The sequence below is a fragment of the Alligator mississippiensis genome, chromosome 1, assembly GCF_030867095.1.
Source record: "Alligator mississippiensis isolate rAllMis1 chromosome 1, rAllMis1, whole genome shotgun sequence".
In the NCBI taxonomy this organism is placed as follows: domain Eukaryota; kingdom Metazoa; phylum Chordata; order Crocodylia; family Alligatoridae; genus Alligator; species Alligator mississippiensis.
In genome coordinates, this window is record NC_081824.1 from 407,068,537 (window position 1) to 407,091,819 (window position 23,283).

Sequence of the window (23,283 nt, forward strand, 5' to 3'; positions counted from 1 at the left end):
CAACTGGCTTGCCATAGTTAATCAGCATTTGTACTGGTTTGAATGACAGCACAATGCCTCCGGGAGCTCCTGCTGGGCCTACGTACCTCAGCACTACTTCTAAGCCAAGCAGTAACTTGCACACTGTCTAGCCTGAATATTTTTAAAATCTGGTTGGATATTGCTCAGGGCCAGGATTAGAACTCAAGAGTTCAAGGCCCCCTGCCTTCTGCTCACACCACTAAACCTCACTTATCTTGTGTTCAAAGGGACAAGATATCATTGCATCCCAGAGATGGAATGAAGTGTCTAATGATGGGGCAGAGGGATAGCAAAACACTAACCCAGGCACTTTCCTTTGTAAACCACCACTTGTAGAAAAATAAGATTCAAAATTAGATAGCCTGCTGAAATTCAAAGATAGGAAACCAAGTTCACATTTGCAAGTTGTTCAGCTTGACTTTATAACAAGTTCACATGGCAGAATGAACATACTTCAATTGACTGCTCTTTTGAAAATGTAATACTTTTTATCCGGGATAAAATAAGCATAGGTCACTTACAGTCAAGGAATTGGTGTTTTTTAATATAATACTAAAACTGGGAGAGAGAGAGTCATGCAGACCTGCAGAGTCAGCTGCACAGTCTTGTACTTTGAATATTTTTATTTCTGAAAAAAAGTGATCAAAGCTATGTATGGAATCCATAGATGGAAGCCTGATCAAGAACAACTGGACAGAAGGATTCTTCCCTTTTTTACCTTTTGCTTGACCTATTTTTCTATTATTAGAATATCTGCTGGATGTAGGGTATACCTAAGGAAAAGGCCAATGCTAGAACCGATCAGAAATGCATTGCGTGCCTGCTCCACCCCACCTCCTGCCCCCATACACACACAGAATCAACACCATTACCTCTTTCAAAATGTTAGCCATAGACTCATAATGTGTGGATGCAGCAGCACAGAGGACATCTCTTAAAGAAGGTTTGGGGCTATTTAACAGTAGAGATGCGCTAAGACTGTCAGTCATAAAATTCAAGCCTGAACAAGATGAGCCAAAAGGCAGGAGACTGACTTTGGAGGCAAAGGTGAGACTTTTGTTTGACTGCAGGGGAGGTCCTATTTTCCCCTTTCCTTTGAAAAACCATCTGCATCACACTGGTCTGTTCCTTCAACCAAGCAGGACTGTATTCAAGTTCCTCTTGCACAATTTCTCTCAAGAGAGCTAAAAAGAGGTACGCAATCACTTCTCAAATGGGTTGATGCATTGCCTCATCTTTAAATCACTAGGCAAATCCTGTTCTACTGTATCCTCGTATGAAAATATCCTGGCCTAACACTGCTCACATCAGGCTTTGCAAATCATTATTTTCCTGTAAAATTAGAGTAGTATACCAGAGTACTTCCATTTCCACTGCTCAGAGCCCTCCCTCCCAATTTCCATATCCTTCTCAATTGACTCATTCAAACCCTTTGCTTCTGATAGTTCATCTCCATGCCTCATATAGCCTTCACGTTAAATTCAGAGTGGGTTTATAACTAAAAGGTCTGGGGTTGATGCAACAACCAGTTAATGAAATTCTGTGTCCTGAGGACAGAGTGCATTTTAAGTCGCTTTTACCCTTAAAAAATATAAACCTATATATTATGAAAAAGTGGTGAGAGAGGCAGATAGCCATGTTAGTCTCAAGCCAGGCAGAAGGCAAGGTAGATTTGCGCCTTACAGACTATCTAAATCAGAGATGTATAGTATATGTTTTTGCAAGAAGCAAAATAAGCCCCTGCTTACAAAAGCTTAGGTAGTTTTAAAGGTGAAAATCTACCCTGTTTTCTGCGTAAATAGACATGTAATCCTACACACGGACTTTATAATGACAAATGAACAATATGCTTCTACTTTGTATTACATCTTTCAGCTCCTAGGCTTGTAAGCTATACCAATAGGAACTCCCTTACTTATCAGCAGAGTAATAGTAAGAAGTTTTAAATGTGTCTGACTATAACGGGATCTAATTTATATCACTTTATACAGCACTCTGAATTTGACGTTCCTTGCTTATATCTAGCTTTGATTCCAAACATCCATTCCTCCTAACAGGCTTTTTTCTTCTACAGACTTTTCTCTTTCTATCCCCCAACCCCCTTTTCCCTCTGGCTTTTTCATTGCTGAAGACATTCCTCCTTAGTTTGTATGTTTTTCTGCTACCACTGAAGAGATGTCATGTAACAGAAACCAAGGGGTTTCAAATTCTAAGCTGAATCTATTCTTCATTTATAATGTTGGACCTTATTCCCCTAAAGGTATGAATTACAACATGTTGTCAGCCTCTTCTTTATATTTCCTGAATTTGTACAAGGTATTCAAACTTCAACATGATCTCCAATAGTTCTTTATGTTTAATATGGAACTATCTCAGGAAGAAACAGCATGCCTGCAGAGATCCATGTTGATAGCTTGTGGAAATCACTATCATCTCTGCCAGTTTTTTCAGTGATATGTACACAAGAGTGTCTGTGGGGACTTGTTCAGCACCAAGTGGGGCAAAAGGAGATGGATAACATTGGAGCAAAATGGATTCAAGAATGAATGGTCGTGAAAGCTGCCCATCAATTGGAAAGTAAGCTGGTCCGATTTAGTCTGAAAGGCAGAAAACCCCCAACTGGTGTTTTTGGAAGGTAAAAAATAAAGTTAGTTTCTTCTTGTCATAATATCCATTATTTATGTGCAGACATATGCAGTAACCTGGTCTGCATCTTATCTGATGAAGAAATGGGTTGTTAATGATTTCAGTCTGAGATGCTTGCTGACTGAGATCAAACTGTAAAGACTCAGGCTTCCAGTTGTAGAGGTCCCTGGTGTCAACCAAAATGGAGGCCAATATACATGCAGTATGGGATCACCTTTTTTGCTTATGCACATTATTTTGGCAGTAGATAGTGCTTTTTCTCCTCCAGGTCTTGAACACATTCAAGCAAGTTGCCCTGCTATGAATCATTATGTCCTCAGTTACCTTTTGTTATAGCACTTAAAGCTGATTGGGGATAGGTAATTAAAATAATTCTAATTAATATTTAAATGTATTCTGCTACAGACAGATGCCATGGTGAAAGCAGATGTGAGATTAGCCATACGCTGTTTTATACTTCTCCACAATTCAAAAGTGGAAGGAAATCAAAATATATCATAGTACTTATGACTTGCAGTACAGTTTGATTCTGCTATAAGCATAATTAAAAAGGCATCTTGAAGCTGGGAAAAATCTTTGAAAACACCTGCCTGATACACTGACAAGGTTCCTTGGGTGAATTTGATATCTTTTATTAGACCAACCCAAATGGTTGGAGAATAATTATTAAGCAAGCTTTCGGGTTCAAAAACCCTTCGTCAGGTTAAGGACGCTGCAGCAGTTGCTGCGTGCTCTTCCTGGATGGAATGAAAAGTAAACAAGCCAGGGGCTGGGCTGGGCTGGGGAGTCAGTTGCCAGGCAGATTGTAATGTATCAAAAATCCAATGTCTATGTTTAGTCCCTGATCTCTAGTATCCAGCAGGTTGATGAAATGGAGCTCATAGGCTCGTCTCTGGGATGTGTTGTGTAAATTTCCCTTGAGGATCAGGACTGAGAGATTGGAGAAAGAGTGACCCTCCTGTGAGAAATGTGCCCCCACCGGTAATTGGGTGTTTCTGTCTTTGACGGATTTCTGGTGTGCGTTCATTCTGGTGTGCAGTTGTTGTCTGGTCTCTCCTACATATCTTCCATCAGGGCATTTGGTGCATTGGATGAGGTATACTACATTTCTGGAGGTGCAGCTGTAAGATCCTGGGATGCTGATGGCTCTGTTGTGGGGTGTAGTAATAGTGGGGGTGGTGGAGATGTGTTGGCAGGTTTTGCATTTCTTGTCATGGCACGGTCTGGATCCTTTTGGTGTGTTCTGGGCTTGAGGAAGTTTGCTTCTGGTGATGAGGTTGGCGAGGTTCGGTGCTTGTCTGAAGGCTAGGATGGGTGGCTCTGGGAAGATCTTTTTAAGAATAGGGTCTTTTTCTAATATGGGTTGCAATTTTTTGAGGATTTTCCGTATAGGTTCAAGGGATGGGTGATAGGTCATAACCAGCGGTGTGCGATTTGTGGGTGTTTTTCTTCTGTACTGCAGCAGTTCTTCACGTGGTATCCAGGTGGCTCTTTCAAACGTGCGATCTACCTCTCTGGAGGTGTGTCCTTGCTGGGTGAAAGCCTTTTTAAGATTGGTGAGGTGGCGATTCCGGGTGTTCTCTTCAGTACAGATGCGGTGGAATCTGAGGGCTTGGCTGTATATCACAGCTTTTTTGGTGTGTTTCGGGTGATTGCTGGTTTTGTGCAGATGTGTGTTGGTCTGTGGGTTTCTTGTATACTGTGGTCTGTATTTTACCCTTCTGGATACTGATCATTGTGTCTAAAAGGGAGATGTTGGTGTTGGAGTATTCCAAAGAAAGTCGGATGGAGGGATGGTGACTGTTGAATTTCTGGTGGAACTCAATTAGAGATTCCTGGTTCTCACTCCAAATGATGAAGATGTCATCGATATATCATAAGTACAGCAAGGGTTTGATGGTGCAGTTCTTGAGGAAGTCTTCTTCCAGGTGGCTCATAAAAAGGTTGGCATACTGTGGGGCCATTTTAGTGCCCATAGCTGTTCCCATTGTCTGGAGGAAGTGTTGATTATTAAAAGTGAAATTGTTGTGTGTGAGGATGAAGTGTATAAGCTCAGTGATATCTTTGGGTCTGTATTCTGGGTTGTAATCTTGTTCCTGTAGATATGTAAGGCAGGCATGGATGCCATCCTGGTCTGGGATGTTGGTGTATAGGCTGGTAACGTCCATGGTGGCTAGGAGTGTGTTGCTGGGAAGGTGGTTTATGTTTTTAAGTTTCCGTAGCAAGTCTGTGGTGTCTTGGACAAAACTTGCTGTGTGGGTGACAAGCGGTTTTAGGATGGATTCAACAAAACCTGATATTTCTTCAGTTAGGGTCCCATGGTTGGATATGATAGGTCTGCCAGGGTTCCCTTGTTTGTGGATTTTAGGGAGCATGTAAAAAGTCCCCGGGTTAGGTAGTGGGGGGATCAAGGTCTGTAGTTTTTCTTGTAATCTCGGTGGAAATGATTTGATGGTATTGTTGAGTTTTTTGGTGAAAAGGGGAGTAGGATCTTCTTGTAGTTCTTTGTAGTAGGTGGTGTCAGAGAGCTGTCTGTTGGCTTCCTTTATGTAATCCTCACAGTTTAGGATGACTATGGCTCCTCCTTTATCTGCTGGTTTTATTACTATTTGGTGGTTAGATCTTAGAGATTCTATGGCCTTTTTCTCTGGTAGAGAAAGGTTGTTGTGGTGGCGCGTGTTGCTGATTATTTCATTGTTCATTCTTTCCCTGAAGTAGTCAATGTAGCGGTCAAGGTTAGGGTTTCATCCACTGCGAGGTGTCCAATCTGATGTTTTTTGGGGTTTTTTGGCATTGATCTTTTCTTGAATGTTGTCAGAGGATGAGTTGTCATTGGGAGTGGGTTCAGTGTGGTCGTGGAAATATTCTTTGAGGCGCAGGCGTCGGAAGAATTCTTCTAGTTCTTCACATTGAAGTATTTTATTAGGGTATTTTTCTGGACAGAAATTTAGGCCTTTAGAAAGGACAGATTTTTCAGTTTTGGTAAGCGTGTGTGCGGAGAGATTGATAATATTTGTGGGTTGGTTGCTGCTTGCAATTTCATCAAGTCTGAGGTTGGAAGGTCGTAAGGTGTTGGTGTTGTTCCTCTGATGGTTGTTTTGTGGCTGGGGAGCTTGTTCTTGGAGTAATTTGTCCCATTTCTTCTTTTTATGTAGGAGAGCGCCCCAAGGGATGCCAAGGTTGAATGGTCACAAACTCCTCCATGACCGTTTCGATTCATAGACTCATAGATATTAGGACTGGAAGGGACCTCAGAAGATCTTCGAGTCCCTACCCCTGGGGCAGGAGGCTGAAGTCAGCCGGGATCATAGGATCCCAGCAAGATAAACATCCAAATGTCTCTTGAAGGTATTCAAAGTAGGTGCTTGAACACCTCTGGTGGCAGTCTATTCCAGACCTTGGGGGCTTGGACAGTAAAGAAGTTTTTCCTTATGTCCAGCCTGAAACGGTCATGGAGGAGTTTGTGACCATTCAACCTTGGCATCCCTTGGGGCGCTCTGGTGAACAGACGTTCCCCCAGATTCTGGTGAACACACCTGATAAACTTATAGGTGGCCATCAGATCATCCCTGAGCCTGTGCTTCTCCAGGCTGAAGTGTCCCACAGTTCTCAGCCTCTCTTCATAAGGTTTGTTTTCCTAACCTCTGATCATGCACGTGGCTTTCCTTTGCCTTCTCTCAAGCTTCTCCACATCCTTTTTGAACTGTGGAGCCCGAAATGGGAACCAGTACCCCACCTGCGGCCTCACCATTTTTAAAGAAATTTGATTTCGTTAAAAATAATATATATATATATTAAAATAATAATATATATATATATATATATATATATATATATATATAATGTTGTCAGGTTCCCAAAGTACCAATCAAGATATAATTCCTACTCTGCAGAGGGCTGACCAGGCACACACAAAGTCTGAGGGGGTTAGGATCTAACATAAGACAAACCACAATAAATTTGACTTCAACAAGCTTCCACATGAGGACAAGCCCCGGAAAATCCCTAATCTTCTAAGACAGGCCTCCTCAGCTTGGCAGAAAGGCTGAAACATCCTCTATTTTGTTATCCCACTATATTATTCTTCTCCAGTCCCTTCTTGGACAGTCATCTAAGTCTTCCACTCTGGCCCACCTGTCTTAGAGCTACAGTTAGGTGAAATTTGTTCTGCAAATTATGTTTTCATTGAAAAATACAGATTCAGGATGGCTAAAACTACCAGATTCACAAAATGGGGTCAAATTTACTAACTGTCTGAATAAAAAGGTGACCAAACGCCAGTCCACATGCCAGACCAATGTAAAGCACGAAAGCAAGTTATGCTTGGGGTGTAAAAAACCTCATGATCACAGTGCTGACAGGCGCGTGATCAGATGGCCTCAGCCAATCAGAGGCTACATGAAGTGTGTGACTGCAAGGCCGGCAGTCATGGGCTCCTGACTGAAAATCAGCAGCACATTTTAATTGGCTCACTAGTTTATAAAAGGGACAGAACTCCAGAGCTTGGGGGGGGATCCACGCATCAGTTTGGAGAGGCCTGATCACCCTTTCCAGGATCCCACGTCCCTTAGGTAGAATGTATACTCGATACCCGAACATAGCGAGCTCTCGTATGGCAGTTATTGTTGCTGTAGTCGTTGCAATCACTCTCCGACCGTAACATCGCAAACAGTTGTTAAAGAGTTTTCTGAGTTCCTACGCAAGTTGTAAGTAAAACTCCATTTTACCATACCATCTTCATTTGGGTCAGTGTCCCTTTTGTCCCTGGCCTGGTTGTACTGGAGGGGTGGCTATTCACCCACCACAGTTTACCACACTAACTACCTTTGTCCAAAACCAAAATAATAAACAATGCAGAAATGACAAAGCAGCTCAGTGTTACATTTTCAGAACACTGTGGTTTGGGGCATTGCAAAGAGCCAAAGAAACTAAGAACTAGTTTCACAAAACTGTGAGAAGAGATAGCTTCTCCCTGACACAATAGCTCTGTAGCTACAGCATTTACCCACTATAGGAGAATACCAGGTAAACCTCTCTCCTCTGTCAGAGAGGATTTTCCCCAAGGAAGTTCTGTCACTTTTTGAAGAGGGATCTACCTAGCATCTTATCTGACATTCTGGAATAAAAAGGTCTGTGCCCAAGGTTAAGGCACTCTCCTGAGTGGTGGGAGACCTCTGTTCAAATCCCTGCTATCAATCAGTTGGAGAAAGAAGTGCCTTAACCACTTTCCTGCATAGCACTCTCCCCCTCGCCCAACCTTTTTTCTCTGGGTTAAGGGAAATAAGTATAAACCAGAACGGCGTCAGCAGGAAGAACCGAGGACAGCTCCACACCAGAACACACAAGAGAATGCTAGCTAAGGCCTCCTCCTATAAGGTAGGTAGTTTGGGTTCAAATTGTCTAAAAGAAAAGAGGAAATCTAACCCCAGTTTCCCACATCTAAAGGGAGTGTTATAGCTCATACTGGAATTAGACTTTGCTAGCTGATGAAAAAGACGTTCCTTGGTTTTTATTGCAAGTGCTGAGAAATTTTGAATTGACAAAATATCCCACAACATCCAAAATAAAATGTTCTGTTAATTCATATCAGCAAGGAAAACTAAACCTTTGTTATTTGTGACTTTTAAAAATTGTATTTTTTCCATGAAAAGTATTTTTTTTTTCAGTTCAGCCACCAAGCTACAAAGAAAAAAAAACAACTAATTGCACATCCCTGGAGCCTTTCATAACTATTCAACAGCACTCCAAGTGTAGTGTTCCATGCCTCCTTGTTCATTACCTCTCCAGACTTCATATTGTTCTTCCTAAGAACATCTAAAGATTTTCTAAGATCTACAACAAATAAGCATATCTAAAGGGTCCCCAAGGGGAGATTAATGAGGCTACTAAATAGATTATTGGAACTAAACACCTTCAAGTATGTTTTTTTTTCCTTCCCATCTACCATTTTTGCACTAGGATCTGGCAAAAATGTGAGAATTGTCAAATTTTAGCAGAAAGCACATTTTCAAACAGTCATCAAAATACAGTGGTTAGTTAAGTTTTTTGAAGTATGGTCAAATGTCTGGTTTTAGGTCATTCTAATTCAGGACTTCTTAGTCCTTTCAAATTTGGTATAAAAAGTCTTTTAGCCTCAAAACCTTGTCAATTTTAAGACTCATGCATCTTTGTTTATAGAATTACATGGAGAGTAAAAAAAAAACAAAAAACCCAGGTTTATAGTGGCTATTCCATTTTAATTGTAACTACAAAATTGCTACTCTACTTCATAGCTTGTCTACCTGTAAAACATTTCAACAATTCACTAATAAGATGTTGCCAGTAGAAGAAATATGTTCATGAAATATAAGAGAGTAAATTCCAATGGATTTTATAAAATTAAGAGATATCAATATGCTGAGCAAAGCTGTTATGGTGAATTCCACTGCTAAAGATTTGTAGAAATTTCAGACTTTGAATTACAAGCAGACATTTCTGTAGAGAAATTGAGCAACAGAGATCATCCCATGCATCAGAGCTACTAACTGGCTATTCCTACCAATGCTTGTCATTCTTGTAATCTATTCTGTAGGGGGTCCAGTGTTAAAATTAAATTATACCTGCCTACCATCCTGAATCTAATCAGGCTGTGAACTGCAAAATAAAACAATTAAAATCAGAGACAGGCCAGCCTCCAACTGTTTATGATCTCATTCTATTTGTGAAGAGTAGGTGGAAATTCACCCATAGTGAGCATTTGGTTTATGTCAATTTTTCTTGTTATTACAGCTGGGGCTTATTTTGTGAACTGTCTGCAGCTTTTCTAGCTAAAAATAGGCAGATACCAATTTAGACCTCTTGGCAATATTTCAAGTCGTAGTATCATTAGTACATAGTTATTATGCTATATTTTATTGTAAAAGATCCTGCCATGAAGCCAATCTATACAAATATAAATAAAGACAGTTAGAATTACCTTACAAACAACTACATTTTAGGTTATTCACATTTCATTTAGCCAAGTGAGTTAATCTATTTACAAGAAAAGTTATTGGTTAGAGGAATTGGTAAGCCTGCTGAGTTAATGAGACTTCTTAAAACTCAGTACCAGCTTGGACTGCTTTATTTAGAGCTAGATTAGGGAGAGATTATACCATGAGGCACAGCTCTGTTTAAGAGAAGCACATAGCCATGCCACCTTTTTTGAAGTCCCAGGAAGGTTTCCTATTCCCTCATCTTTTCTTCAGAGGGAATGTAAAGCTCTTTATCTTTTGTTAGAATCTCCCTCTGCACTCTTGGCTAGAGTGGTGGGGTAATAATTAAGACCACTTCTTACTTCCAGTTGCACACAAGTTTGCTTACAGGAAGGGCTCATGGCCAAATGGATGCTGATCTTCTCTCCCATTTGGAGCCAAGATGTGAGAAGGTAACAAATTAAGTGAGGACCCTTCCTTCCCTGCCTGCTATGATGGGACCAGCCATAGTCTAGCCAATGAAGAGCTTGTCTTTCCTGCTTCAGCAACAGGTCCCAGCAAAGATAAAGCTGAGCATGCTCTGATCACCTGGATCTTCAGTAAACCCAGAAGTTCACTAGCAAGGCTGCTCCAAGCTTACATGGAGTGTGACTGGACTCAGGTGGGTGGGACAGGCTATGCCCTATCTTGCCAGGACCCATCACTGCAGTGGTATACAAAGGCCAAAGGATGAGGACCCCAACCCTGCTTCCCCCATGAAAATCAACGGCAAATCCCCATTAATTGAAGTGGAACCTTAATTAGTCCCATAATGAACTGGTGCTGTTTTCAAGACAGTCACACATACCTGCTTCCACATTAAATACTTATGTCAATACAGCTTTCTTTTTTCCTAGTACCAACCTTCACATGTTGCTATTGTGATGCCTCTATCAAATCATATGTGCAATAAACTGTCGGTATGTAGTATGTAAACTATATAACAAAGGATTGCCAAACTCATCCCACCCCCTAGGCTGCATCCAGACCTGGTATCTGTGGGGTGAGCAGCATTGAATCAGCACAGCCATTGTTGCCCCAGCAACTGAAGGGCATCTCCAATGGGGTGGCATAGCCCCAAAATTCTGTGGCAGGTCCTACCCTAGTTACCATGCTCACAAATTCCTAGGCCTGTGAGAAGCCCTTCTGACAGAAGGAAATAGCTCTGCAAACCAGATCCAGCCCACAGGCCATATAAGTGATACCCTGATCACTCCTGATCTAACAGACAAGCTTCTTCTGCAATAAGCAATACTGAAATGTTCAGAAGCAACTAAGGCAGATAAGGTTCCTTGGGTGAATTTGATATCTTTTATTAGATCAACCCAAATAGTTGGAGAATAGTTATTAAGCAAGCTTTCGAGTTCAAAAACCCTTCGTCAGGCTAAGGAAGTTTCAGCAGTTGGTGTGTGCTCTTCCTGGATGGAGTAAAAAGTAAAGAAGCCAGGGGCTGGGCTGGGGAGTCAGTTTGTCACGGTGGGGTCCTGCAGGAGGGCCGTGATCTCCTTAAGGCCCCCTCTCCATGTCAAGTTGGCCCAAGGGTACCCTCTGTTTCTCGCCCGCCATGTCTTTGCTGTTAGATAAGGTTGGGAGGCTGCCTTATGCCCTCTCGGACACGTCTCTATGTTGACTCAGACCCCGTGGTTTTCCCGGACTCCTTGTGGGTCTTCTCCTGTAAACGGGTGCTTTGGGGCACCCTAGCTTTATGGGCTATGCGTGGCTCCAACCACCCCTGATACCACGCCCCAAGCCTCGCAGATGGAATTGACGTTGGTCTGTCTCTCTGTCTGTATTCATGCCCATCTCCCGGCCTTCTCCGAGTGCTGCCCCCTTCTCTGGGGCCTTCTCTAATAAGGCGCTCCCCTCTTCGGGGCTCGCCGTGCCCACCTTGGGCTTCTTAAAATGCTGCCCTCCTCCTGGGGCTCGTCACGCCTGCACTGGGCTTCTCAAAGTTGCCCCCTTCCTGGGGCTTATCACATCCGCACTGGGGTCTAAGCACCCCATAAGCTGCACCCTCCTGGGCGCCAGGGTCCTCACACTCTGTTGTGAGTCCCCGATGAGGCCTCCTCCAACCCCTTATAGCCTCACCCAAACCACCGGTGTAATAAACAACAAAACACTACAGAAACTCAAGCCTCCTGGCTATAACATAATGTAAAGCTGCCTGGCTAAACCACGTCGCATGAACGCCCTAGAGCTGCCATCCATAACTCTGCTCAAGCAGTACTTGTGTGTCTCGCCACTTCTCTCATCCCTACTCCAGGAACTCCTGCCTCTCTGGCTGCTGGCCGGGAACTGCCAGCCTGGCCTCATCCCTGGACTTTATAAGAGCCAGGCTCTGCCTCCTACAGGCAGCTGACCGCTGGCAGCTGTGGGTCATTTGCTCCCTCCAGTTGCCCTGGCAACCCACAGGTGGGCTCCTATTCCCTGCTAGAGCTCTTTATGCACTGCCAGAACTTTTCCTCTGGCAGTTTCTGCCCTCTAGGAGCAGGGCACCTCAGTGCTCTGCGACACAGTTGCCAGGCAGATTATAATGTATCAAAAATCCAATATCTTTGTTTAGTCCATGATCTCTAGTATCCAGGAGGTTGATGAAATGGAGCTCATAGGCTCGTCCCTGGGAACTGTTGTGTAAGTTTCCCTTGAGGATCAGAACTGAGAGATTGGAGAGAGAGTGGCCCTCCTGTAAGAAATGTGCCCCCACCGGTAATTGAGTATTTCTGTCTTTGATAGATTTCCGGTGTGCGTTCATTCTGGTGTGCAGTTGTTGTTTGGTCTCTCCTACGTATTTTCCATCTGGGCATTTGGTGCATTGGATGAGATGTAATACATTTCTGGAGGTGCAGCTGTAAGATCCAGGGATGCTGATGGCTCTGTTGTGGGGTGTAGTAATTGCGGGGGTGGTGGAGATGTGTTGGCAGGTTTTACATTTCTTGTCATGGCACAGTCTGGATCCTTTTGGTGTGTTCTGGGCTTGAGGAAGTTTGCTTCTGGTGATGAGGTTGGCGAGGTTCGGTGCTTGTTTGAAGGCTTCACCCTAGGAACCTTGTCTGCCTATGTCCTTAGACCAACACGGCTACAACCTACACCCCTGCAACATGGAAGATATCGAATTCAGCCGTCTGAAATGACAACTGTACAACATGAAAAAGAAAGAAGCCAAACTCAACAGTGACGTATATTTTCTAAGCCTTTGCAAGAAACACAACTTCATTCCCCTAGGACTAAACATCTACAATCCCCTGACTACTACACACAACTCCAAATATGCTTCACAGCTATGCAGAAGAACTTCAGAGAAAATAAGAAACCATCTACTTCACCTACTCTACTCCAAAAGAGACCAACTCAGGAAGGAAATCACCATATACTACAACAACTTAAAAGACAGAAATCCATGCATGTTCCCTGATAATATACAGTGGATACAAAGAGACTACGAAAAACTTTCTACAGCATTCATACTACATAAAAAGAAGAAATGGAACAAATTACTCCAAGAACAAGCTCCCCAGCCACAAAACAACCATCAGAGGAACAACACCAACACCTTACGACCCTCTAACCTCAGACTTGATGAAACTGCAAGCAGCAACCAACCCACAAATATTATCAATCTCTCCACACACACGCTTACCAAAACTGAAAAATCTGTCCTTTCTAAAGGCCTAAATTTCTGTCCAGAAAAATACCCTAATAAAATACTTCAATGTGGAGAACTAGAAGAATTCTTCCGACGCCTGCGCCTCAAAGAATATTTCCACAACCAAACTGAACCCACTCCCAATGACAACTCATCCTCTGACAACATTCAAGAAAGGATCAATGCCAAAAAGCCCAAAAAAAATCAGATTGGACACCGCGCAGTGGACGAAACCCTAACCTTGACCGCTACGTTGACTACTTCAGGGAAAGAATGAACAATGAAATAATCAGCAACACGCGCCACCACAACAACCTTTCTCTACCAGAGAAAAAGGCCATAGAATCTCTAAGATCTAACCACCAAATAGTAATAAAACCAGCAGATAAAGGAGGAGCCATAGTCATCCTAAACTGTGAGGATTACATAAAGGAAGCCAACAGACAGCTCTCTGACACCACCTACTACAAAGAACTACAAAAAGATCCTACTCCCCTTTTCACCAAAAAACTCAACAATACCATCAAAATCATTTCCATCAAGACTACAAGAAAAACTACAGACCTTGATCCCCCCGCTACCTAACCCGGGGACTTTTTACATGCTCCCTAAAATCCACAAACAAGGGAACCCTGACAGACCTATCATATCCAACCATGGGACCCTAACTGAGGAAATATCAGGTTTCATTGAATCAATCCTAAAACCGCTTGTCACCCACACAGCAAGTTTTGTACAAGACACTACAGACTTTCTACGGAAACTTCAAAACATAGACCACCTTCCCAGCAACACGCTCCTAGCCACCATGGATGTTACCAGCCTATATACCAACATCCCAGACCAGGATGGCATCCAAGCCTGCCTTACATATCTACAGGAATAAGATTACAATTCAGAATATAGGCCCAAAGATATTACTGAGCTTATACACTTCATCCTCACACACAACAATTTCACTTTTAATAATCAACACTTCCTCCAGATGATGGGAACAGTTATGGGCACTAAAATGGCCCCACAGTATGCCAACCTTTTTATGAGCCACCTGGAAGAAGACTTCCTCAAGAACTGCACCATCAAACCCTTGCTATACTTAAGATACATCAATGACATCTTCATCATTTGGACTGAAAACCTACAATCTCTGATTGAGTTCCATCAGAAATTCAACGATCACCGTCCCTCCATCCGACTTTCTCTAGAATACTCCAACACCAACATCTCCCTTTTAGACACAATGATCAGTATCCAGAAGGGTAAAATACAGACCACAGTATACAAGAAACCCACAGACCAACATACATATCTGCACAGAACCAGCAATCACCCTAAACACACCAAAAAAGCTGTGATATACAGCCAAGCCGTCAGATACCACCGCATTTGTACTGAAGAGAACATCCGGGATTGCCACCTCACCAATCTTAAAAAGGCTTTCACTTAACAAGGACACACGTCCAGAGAGATAGATCGCATGTTTGAAAGAGCCACCTGGATACCATGTGAAGAACTGCTGCAGTACAGAAGAAAACCCTCCACAAATCGCACACCACTGGTTATGACATATCACCCCTCCCTGGAACCTGTACGGAAAATCCTCAAACAATTGCAACCTACACTAGAAAGAGACCCTATTCTTAAAAAGATCTTCCCAGAGCCACCCATCCTAGCCTTCAAATAAGTACCGAACCTCGCCAACCTCATCACCAGAAGCAAACTTCCTCAAGCCCAGAACACACCAAAAGGATCCAGACCGTGCCATGACAAGAAATGCAAAACCTGCCAACACATCTCCACCACCTGCACTATTACTACACCCCACAACAGAGCCATCAGCATCCCTGGATCTTACAGCTGCACCTCCAGAAATGTAATATATCTCATCCAATGCACCAAATGCCCAGATGGAAAATACGTAGGAGAGACCAAACAACAACTGCACACCAGAATGAACGCACACCGGAAATCTATCCAAAACAGAAATATCCAATTACCAGTGGGGGCACATTTCTCACAGAAGGGCCACTCTCTCTTCAATCTCTCAGTCCTGATCCTCAAGGGAAACTTACACAACACTTCCCAGAGACGAGCCTATGAACTCCATTTCATCAACCTCCCGGATACTAGAGATCATGGACTAAATATAGATTTTGGATTTTTGATACATTATAATCTGCCTGGCAACTGACTTCCCAGCCCAGCCCCTGGCTTCTTTACTTTTCATTCCATCCAGGAAGAGCACACACACACCAAATGCTGAAACTTCCTTAGCCTGACGAAGGGTTTTTGAACTTGAAAGCTTGCTGAATAACTATTCTCCAACTATTTGGGTTGGTCTAATAAAAGATATCAAATTCACCCGAGGAACCTTGTCTGCCTATGTCCTTAGGCCAACACGGCTACAACCTACACCCCTGCAGAAGCAACTAAGAAAATTTTGTCTGTAACTCTTCATTGTCCAGTCCATGGAAGACTGAACACACCTTGCCCATCCAAGTTTGCCAAAATACAGTACTCAAGACCTGCAGCTCCAGCTGTAGCAAGACTCCTGCAGCCTCATCCTCAGCAGTTTCTCTGATGCCTGCCAGAGACTGACATGAAGTTTTTTTAGGCACCAAGACGTGCAGGTAAATGCCTAATTAGATTTTCAAGAGAACCAAAGTCAGGCACCTAACTCCTACTCAAATCATCTGCATCTCCAAATGATTAAATAATGATGCAATCTTTTGCCTAACAGAATGAAAAAAAAAGCTATAATCAGGTAACTAATTCAAGCCCCCTCCCTGTCCTGTCCTCTCCCCCAGCTTCCCCCAGGAACCTGTGAAAATTAAACATAAATTCTCTGGGCACCCATAATATGCCCACTCACCTGTACACTTGAGACTGTGTATTAACAAGGAAGTTTTTATTAGGGGACACAGAACACAATCAAACTTAGGAAGACCCATCAATGGAATGTATATATCAATAAGTAGTAAGTGACCTCTCCATCCTTCCAGTGTCTTTGGCAAATACTCTGTCTAAATCCCCTCCCATTCATCCATGAGAATGTCACAGACAAAATGGATGCTCCACCTCACCCATCCAACAAACACCACGCATAGCAGGTAGCAGGAGCCCTATTGTTTCTATGCAGCAATCTCTCCAGTCCCAAGAAGCTGCCTGCCTGCTAGCATTTATGAACTGATCCAGATTAGCAGTTAAGCTTTATTTTGGTGCTCGTGAGACAACCTTCCACAAGAATTCATTAAACTCTGCTGGTGTCTTAAATGACATCAGTAACTTGTGAGTCCTTCACGAAGATTCAAGAACTATGAAATAAATTCATTGTCCAAGACAAGAATCTTTTCCCAATGAACCCACTACCCACCTAAATCAAAGTGCAGTTATAGTGACTTTCCAAGTATTACTGTAGGAATTGTGGGTAGGCAGTCTATGCAAATGAAGCAACTTGGATACCTGACACAAGCTTTTTTAGTAGCACTTTACCATTTTTACACTAGAGGGAACAAAGAGTTTTTCCCCTTTATAGCATCTAGCCAAAGGGTTTACAACAACATTCAGTCAACATTTCATTACTTCAGCCCATTATAGTAAGGAAGCCGCTGTGATTCTTTTTTTCCAGTGACAAAAATGATTAGAGGCATGGGAAGTATGATTTATGAGGAAAAGCTGAAAAAATAGGGTTATTTAGTCCGGAGAAGAGAAGACAAATGGGGGATTTGATAACAGTCTTGAAGTACCTGAACGGTGGTTATAGAGAGTGTTTAAGTAGACTGTAGGGAACCAGACTGTATGGCCAAAAGGGACAGGGCTAGGAACAGTGGCCTCAAGCTGCAACAGAGGAAATTTAGGCTGAAAATTAAGAGGAACTTCCTGACTATGAGGGTGGTCAAGCAAATGCTTGACTTATAGAAGCTGTGGAATCTTTATTCCTGGATATTTTCAAGATCAGGATAGGCAGATACTTGGCTGGAATTATTTAATCAGGGATAATACTGGCTTGAGCACAGGGCTGAACTAGATGACTGTGGAGGAACACCTTTGGGTGCTTGCTACTTTAAGGTCTTGAGCAGGCTGTGAGGCAGCCCACAGGTGACAACAGAGCCAATCAGGTGGTCACATGACAGCCGGGAGGCTGCCTGTTTGGAGCAAGGCTGACCAGCCTCAGTGTAAGAGCACGTCCTAAGGAGCAGAGCTGGCAATTGCTGCAGGGATGCTTCTGAGTTGACATTGCACAGCTTGAGATCTGCTGTTCCCAGGAACACTCTGGAGGTCAGGGAGGAACTATGAGGAAGGAGGAGGTTCCTAGGGACCCAGTGGGGTCCCAAGCCCCCAGGAAGTGTCTGCAGGCCTGGAGCTGTGGAGAGGCCATGTACACTCAGGTCTAAAGAAGGCACAGGTAATCCTAGGAGATGGGTTTGGTGTTTGTGGGCCTACAGAGGGGTTCAGATGAGTCCAGTGGAGAAAAGGGCTGCTGTATATACGATATCTGGGGATCTAAGCAAGTCCAGTGTGACAGGACTGCTGTATGGTGGGTCCCAGTGGGAACCTCTGCTGAGTAGGAAGGTCAGCTGCTGCCAGACTGATCCACAGACTCTCAACTGGTCAAAGCAAGGAGGCCAGGGCCACCAGGCCAAAAGGCAAGTAAGCCCACTGCAAGGGGCAGGCCAGGGCTATAGAGAACTACTGGCACCCTGACTGGCCTAGAGGTAGGACCAGAGCCTAAAAGAGGCTGAAGATCCCCTTGACAGGGGGGACATCACTGTTGAGAGAGGATAGGAGATCATCCAGCAAGCAGGCTGGTATAAAGGAGGCTGAATTTCAGCCACCAAATGGGAGGTATCCTATAAGGGGCCTGAGAGAGACAGGGCCAATGACTGAGGATGATGTGGTAGTGGAGGCTGAAATAGAGTGCCCAGGAGAGAACAGCCCAGGAAGAACATCCAGGAGCCCAGTGAGGAAAGTATAAGACCAGGGCAGGTAGGCCTGCATTGGTCCTGAGGAATGACCTAAAACTACACCCTGCTGGGGTAGGATGGTGTGGTGGGGCTGCCAGTGCCTCCCTAGTGAAAGGCGAGTATGGGACTCTGAAAAGCCTCAGCCCCCACTGCCTTGTGGTTGATCTCATGAAAGGGAAAAACTAGAAGAGCACAACCTGAGAGAAAAGCAACAGGCTTGGGCAACAGCATAGGGGGCCAGGAGGGCCTGGGGCCCAAAGCCTGAGAGAGGAAGGCTTGGGTGACAGTACAGGGGACAGGATGGCCTGAAGCCCAATGCCTGATGAGTGATGCCTAGTGGGAGGCCTGAATGAGAGTGAGGTCCAAGTATGTCAACAGATACCTGAGACCTGAGTGGGGAGTAGGCCAAGAGTGGGGTCCAGGCACATTGACAAACACCTGAGGCCCAAGGGGCATAAAGCACAGAAGGCCCAGTGAAGTGGCAGAGTAGTGACCGCAGTGAGGGGGCTGACCATGAGGGGCTTGGAGTCTAGTGAGAGGCAAGGAGCCAAGAGCATGTGTGCAAGTAGAGGCCTCAGTGAAGAGGCATGTAGCCCAGGCATGTCTATGAACACCTGAGCCCAAATTGGGCCAGAGGCTGGGCCAGGGTAGGTCCTAGGACACCTGAGCCCAAGTTTGGGCCAGAGGCCGAATGCAGCCCAGCAATGGGGCTGGGGGAGTTGGAAGTCATTTTGGATGCCATTTGGAGGCATGGACATGATAAAGGAAAGATCGGAGCTGTGTATTATGCCCTTGGCGCCAGGGCATTAAATGGGCAGCCTGCTGCTTAGTAACAACTATTCAATTACAAGAAAGGTAAGGCAGCTGGGTGGACTGCCCTAGACAGGTGGGTGGGCAAACTTTGTGACTGGCCCTTGGACGGCCCCCTGTCACAACGACTCTTCAAATCCCACTTTTCTATGATCCTATAAACCTATGAAATTTAGCTCTGAATCTGCATCAGCAACCAGCTTTCCTAAAATTCAGGGAATGGAGTAAGTTAATTCCACAAATCTAGAGATTGTACATCTCTAACTGTGATATATGAATAAAATCCCTTGCCAGGGTTTCTTAATATGCTTAAGCACAGTTAAAATACCATTCACAATCATCGCATTTATCACCAAAATCACCCAAATCACCAAAGCATGGTCAGTTTAAACTTTTATTCTTCTTGTATATGTACTTTTTTCCATAATGATTACATCATTAAAATCATTATTTTTAAAAACATTATCATCAATGACCTAACATTTACAAGAATCAGCAAGTAAGATACCCAAAGGACATGGAGGAAGATCCTCAGCTGCTTCAACTAATCACAGTTCTATTAAAGTTAATGAAGCCATGCTAATTCACACTAACTTAGGATCTGCCCAAGGGGTCTGATTCTCTATTATTTTGCACCTCCTGTGGTCATGTAGAGGAAAAGCAGTCATATATAAAATTTGCAGGTCATATGCATCTATGAAAAATGAGTATGAAGGTTTGATGGGGTAAAGAATTTTGATTTGAACACATTTGGCATAGGTGTAAATCACTATGACCACTGGCAGATATGCAAGTGAAGGCATGAAGGGATCTGATACAGGATCCCCACAATCATGTTTCCTGCCATGCCATACATGGGATCCTGCATTATATCCCATCACAACTTATTCCTGGTGCAGGGAGGAGCCTGGGATTATGATCCAGCATTCCCCCTGCACCAGCAAGTAGCGAGCTCCTATGGCTGGGCGCCCCACCAGCTGATGAGGTGCCCAGCCACAGAAGCATAGCATATGCCCCTACAGCTGGGAGTCTCATAAGCTATTAGGACTCCCAACCATGGGCGTACATGGTGAGCTGCCCCAGCTGAGAGCCCCATTGGGCTAGAAGCACCAGCATGGCCACATATTCAATTAATGGAGTGATAGGAACCAGCCATAAAGTTCCTACACATTTTTTGGGTGATAATGTTGTGGCTAAATCCTTATTTTATCATGCTACTAATTGCATTAACAGGTGGCTGGGTAATAACTTAAGACATGATTAAGTGGATAATCACCTCTTAAGTTTATCATGTGCTGGGGGCCTATATCAAGGAGTATAATATCACACCTTTATTTTTTTTCTCTTCTTAATAGCAGTAGTTACAGCTTTTGAAAATGCGTCAAAGGCTGGCAGAGCTACGGAAATGCTAGATATTTCCAGATGCAGACTGGATTTAATGAAAGCATGGGATGTTCAGCAATTTGTAGCATTGCATCTTTAATAGAAAGAGTTGACCAGGGGCCAAGTCAGCAGATTATGACCTTCTGAATTCAGAAGGACCATTTTTTTTAAGTGCACCCCTGGTACTTTTTAAAGTCTTTAGTTAGGTTTGAGTGTTCTTGATCATTAATCTTCTTATAAATGTTCCTTTTCCATTCCGATCAAGTTAAAGTCAAACAAATAGGTAATATAAAGAATTTCAGGATGGAGTGATAAATAAAACAAAGAATATAAGTGTATATTGTTACTATTGCATTTCTTTGTCTTGCAGTGGAGCCCAAAAGTCTCAGTCAATACGTATGATCATTTTTAAAGATGTCTGCCATGGACAGACAAGTGAGTTACAAAGGGTGGTGGGACAAGTAGAAGTTCCAAATTCACTTTCCAAATTTGCCCTCATTAATTGGCTAAAAGGGATCATTGCAGATGGATTGAAGAGTGCTATGAAAGACTGAGCGATAGAGGACATTCTATGCATATATATCCTATGAAAAAGGTGGTGGAGACATGCTTGGCAAGCAGCAAACTGAAGACAAGTTAGTATCACTGGCAGCACAGAAGAGGATAAGAGATTAAGAGTTAAGAAAGGTCAAGAGAGTGAAATAGGATAGGTTGTGCAGGGCCTAGAAAAAGAGATCAAAAAGCTTGAACAAGCTGCCGTAAAACTCTATGGGAATCAAAGATGTGGTGATGCATTCAAACAGCATAGGAAACGATATAATAGAGTAGTTATGAGAAAGTTGGCATTGTTTTTCACACCAAGGTATGGAGTAATATGGATGTTAGGAAAGCCAAATAAGTACAGGTCATTTTCTCACATATCAAACACCCCCAAATAAGACATGCACCTTGTTTTTGGGAAGGCCAAATAAAGAAAAAATTTTTTTCTGGAGTTGTGACCACATAGAGCAAGAACATAACCTAACCTTCAGCTCACTCACCCTCCCTCTCCCGCTTAGGCAAAAGCAACAGCTTTAACCCCTTCACAGCTAAACTGTCAGCAGCTCTTGGCTACTCAGCCCAAAGCTAAAAATGTAGCTGCTGCTGAAAACTGAACTTAATAGGCTGATCTAAGATTTTGAAAATGACTAAAAACAGTCTGCTGAGCTGTCAAACAGAGGAAGAAGAAAGACCAAGAAGTGCTAACAGAGAGCAAAATCACCAAAGAAAGGATAGTCTGAATAGCAGAACATAAAGACCATTAGGAAGGAAAAACAGCTGTTAACACCTTTGGAGTGAAGAATAACTGTCAGGAATCAGGTAGATTACTATATGCCATTAAGTCAATTGAGTCTAGCAGTGCTGCATGAATAGAAATACCGCTGCTGCTGCTGCTGTTGGTTGGGTGGTTTTAAACTTAGGGTAGAGCAGGACACAAAGCGGAGTGCAACTGCACCCTGTCACACCCCTCCTTGATTTGCCCCTGCTGGACTCTGCCCCCTTCTCTCTATGAAGCTGTTGGAGGGAAGAGAAAGAAAAGCAGCAGGAGGCAATTTACAGAATCTCCATGTTTGTATGCTGGGCAGACAATCAGCTTCCCTTCTTAAGACATACACCTCAGTTTTGGAAAGCTAATTTTTGAGGAAAAGGTGAGTGTAGTTCACTAGCATAGATCCTGGTTTTCTCTGATTAATTTTTTTTTTTTTTAAATTCTGATTTAACCCCCCCACCCCACTCCACATTTTTCCATGATTAAAACAAAACACCACTATATCTATATATATCCCAATGCCAATATATATATAGAGAGAGAGAGTGGTATTTCATTTTAATCATGGAAAAATGTGGATTTTTTTAATTTTATTTTTTTTTTATAGAAGAAAACCAGGATCCCTGTAATATGGTAATAGCTAAGTAAATATGGCAATAGCAGAGTGTATCAGTAATGAGGATCTGGATAAGAATTTGGGTGTCCAGTCAGAAAGAAAGGGATCTTAACAATGTTATAAAAGCAGCAGCAGGGAAATGTGGATATGGAGAAAATTATCCTGGAAATGCCAGGCAAAAGAGAGGGAAGAGACAAAGATAGCCTTTAAGCTCACAGACCTGAATGACAGCAAGAATGACAGTGATATCAATAAAAGCAGCTGACATTTTCAAAAGAAAGAGCAGGAATTCTGTTTTAGCCATGTTAAACGTCAGTTGATGGTGACAAGTACAGAAAGAGTCACTAGCAAGACAGGACAAAATGTAGGATTAGACAGTGGATGAAGTGACAGTGAAGAGGCAGTTCCAAAATTAATTAATAATGGTAAAATGGAAGCAGAAACTGCCCATGCATTATATTTTCCAGGGCGTGTGTAAAGGGGAAAGTGGGGCATCTAAGAATCATAGAAAAATAGGACCAGATGGGACCTCAGGTGGTTGTCTAGTCCAAGCTCCTACTCAAGGAAGTATTACCCCTGTGTAAATCATCCCAGGCAAGTTTTTTTTTACCTTAACCTAATCCTGAGAAGCTATAGACTTGAGAGCACAGCTATGTAATCTATTCAAGTGTTAATGACTCTCATAGTTACAAAAGTTTTCCTAATACTCAACCTAAATGTCCATTTTTTTTTCAATTTATAACTGTTACTTCTTGCCTTGCCCACTGAAGTCACAGAGGAAAGCCTGTTACCATCCCCTTTATAACTACCCTTTATGTATTTGAGATTGTTATCAAATCTCCCTTGAATCTTCTCTTCTTAAGGCTAAATAAACCCATTATGAAAGGATTTATCTCTAG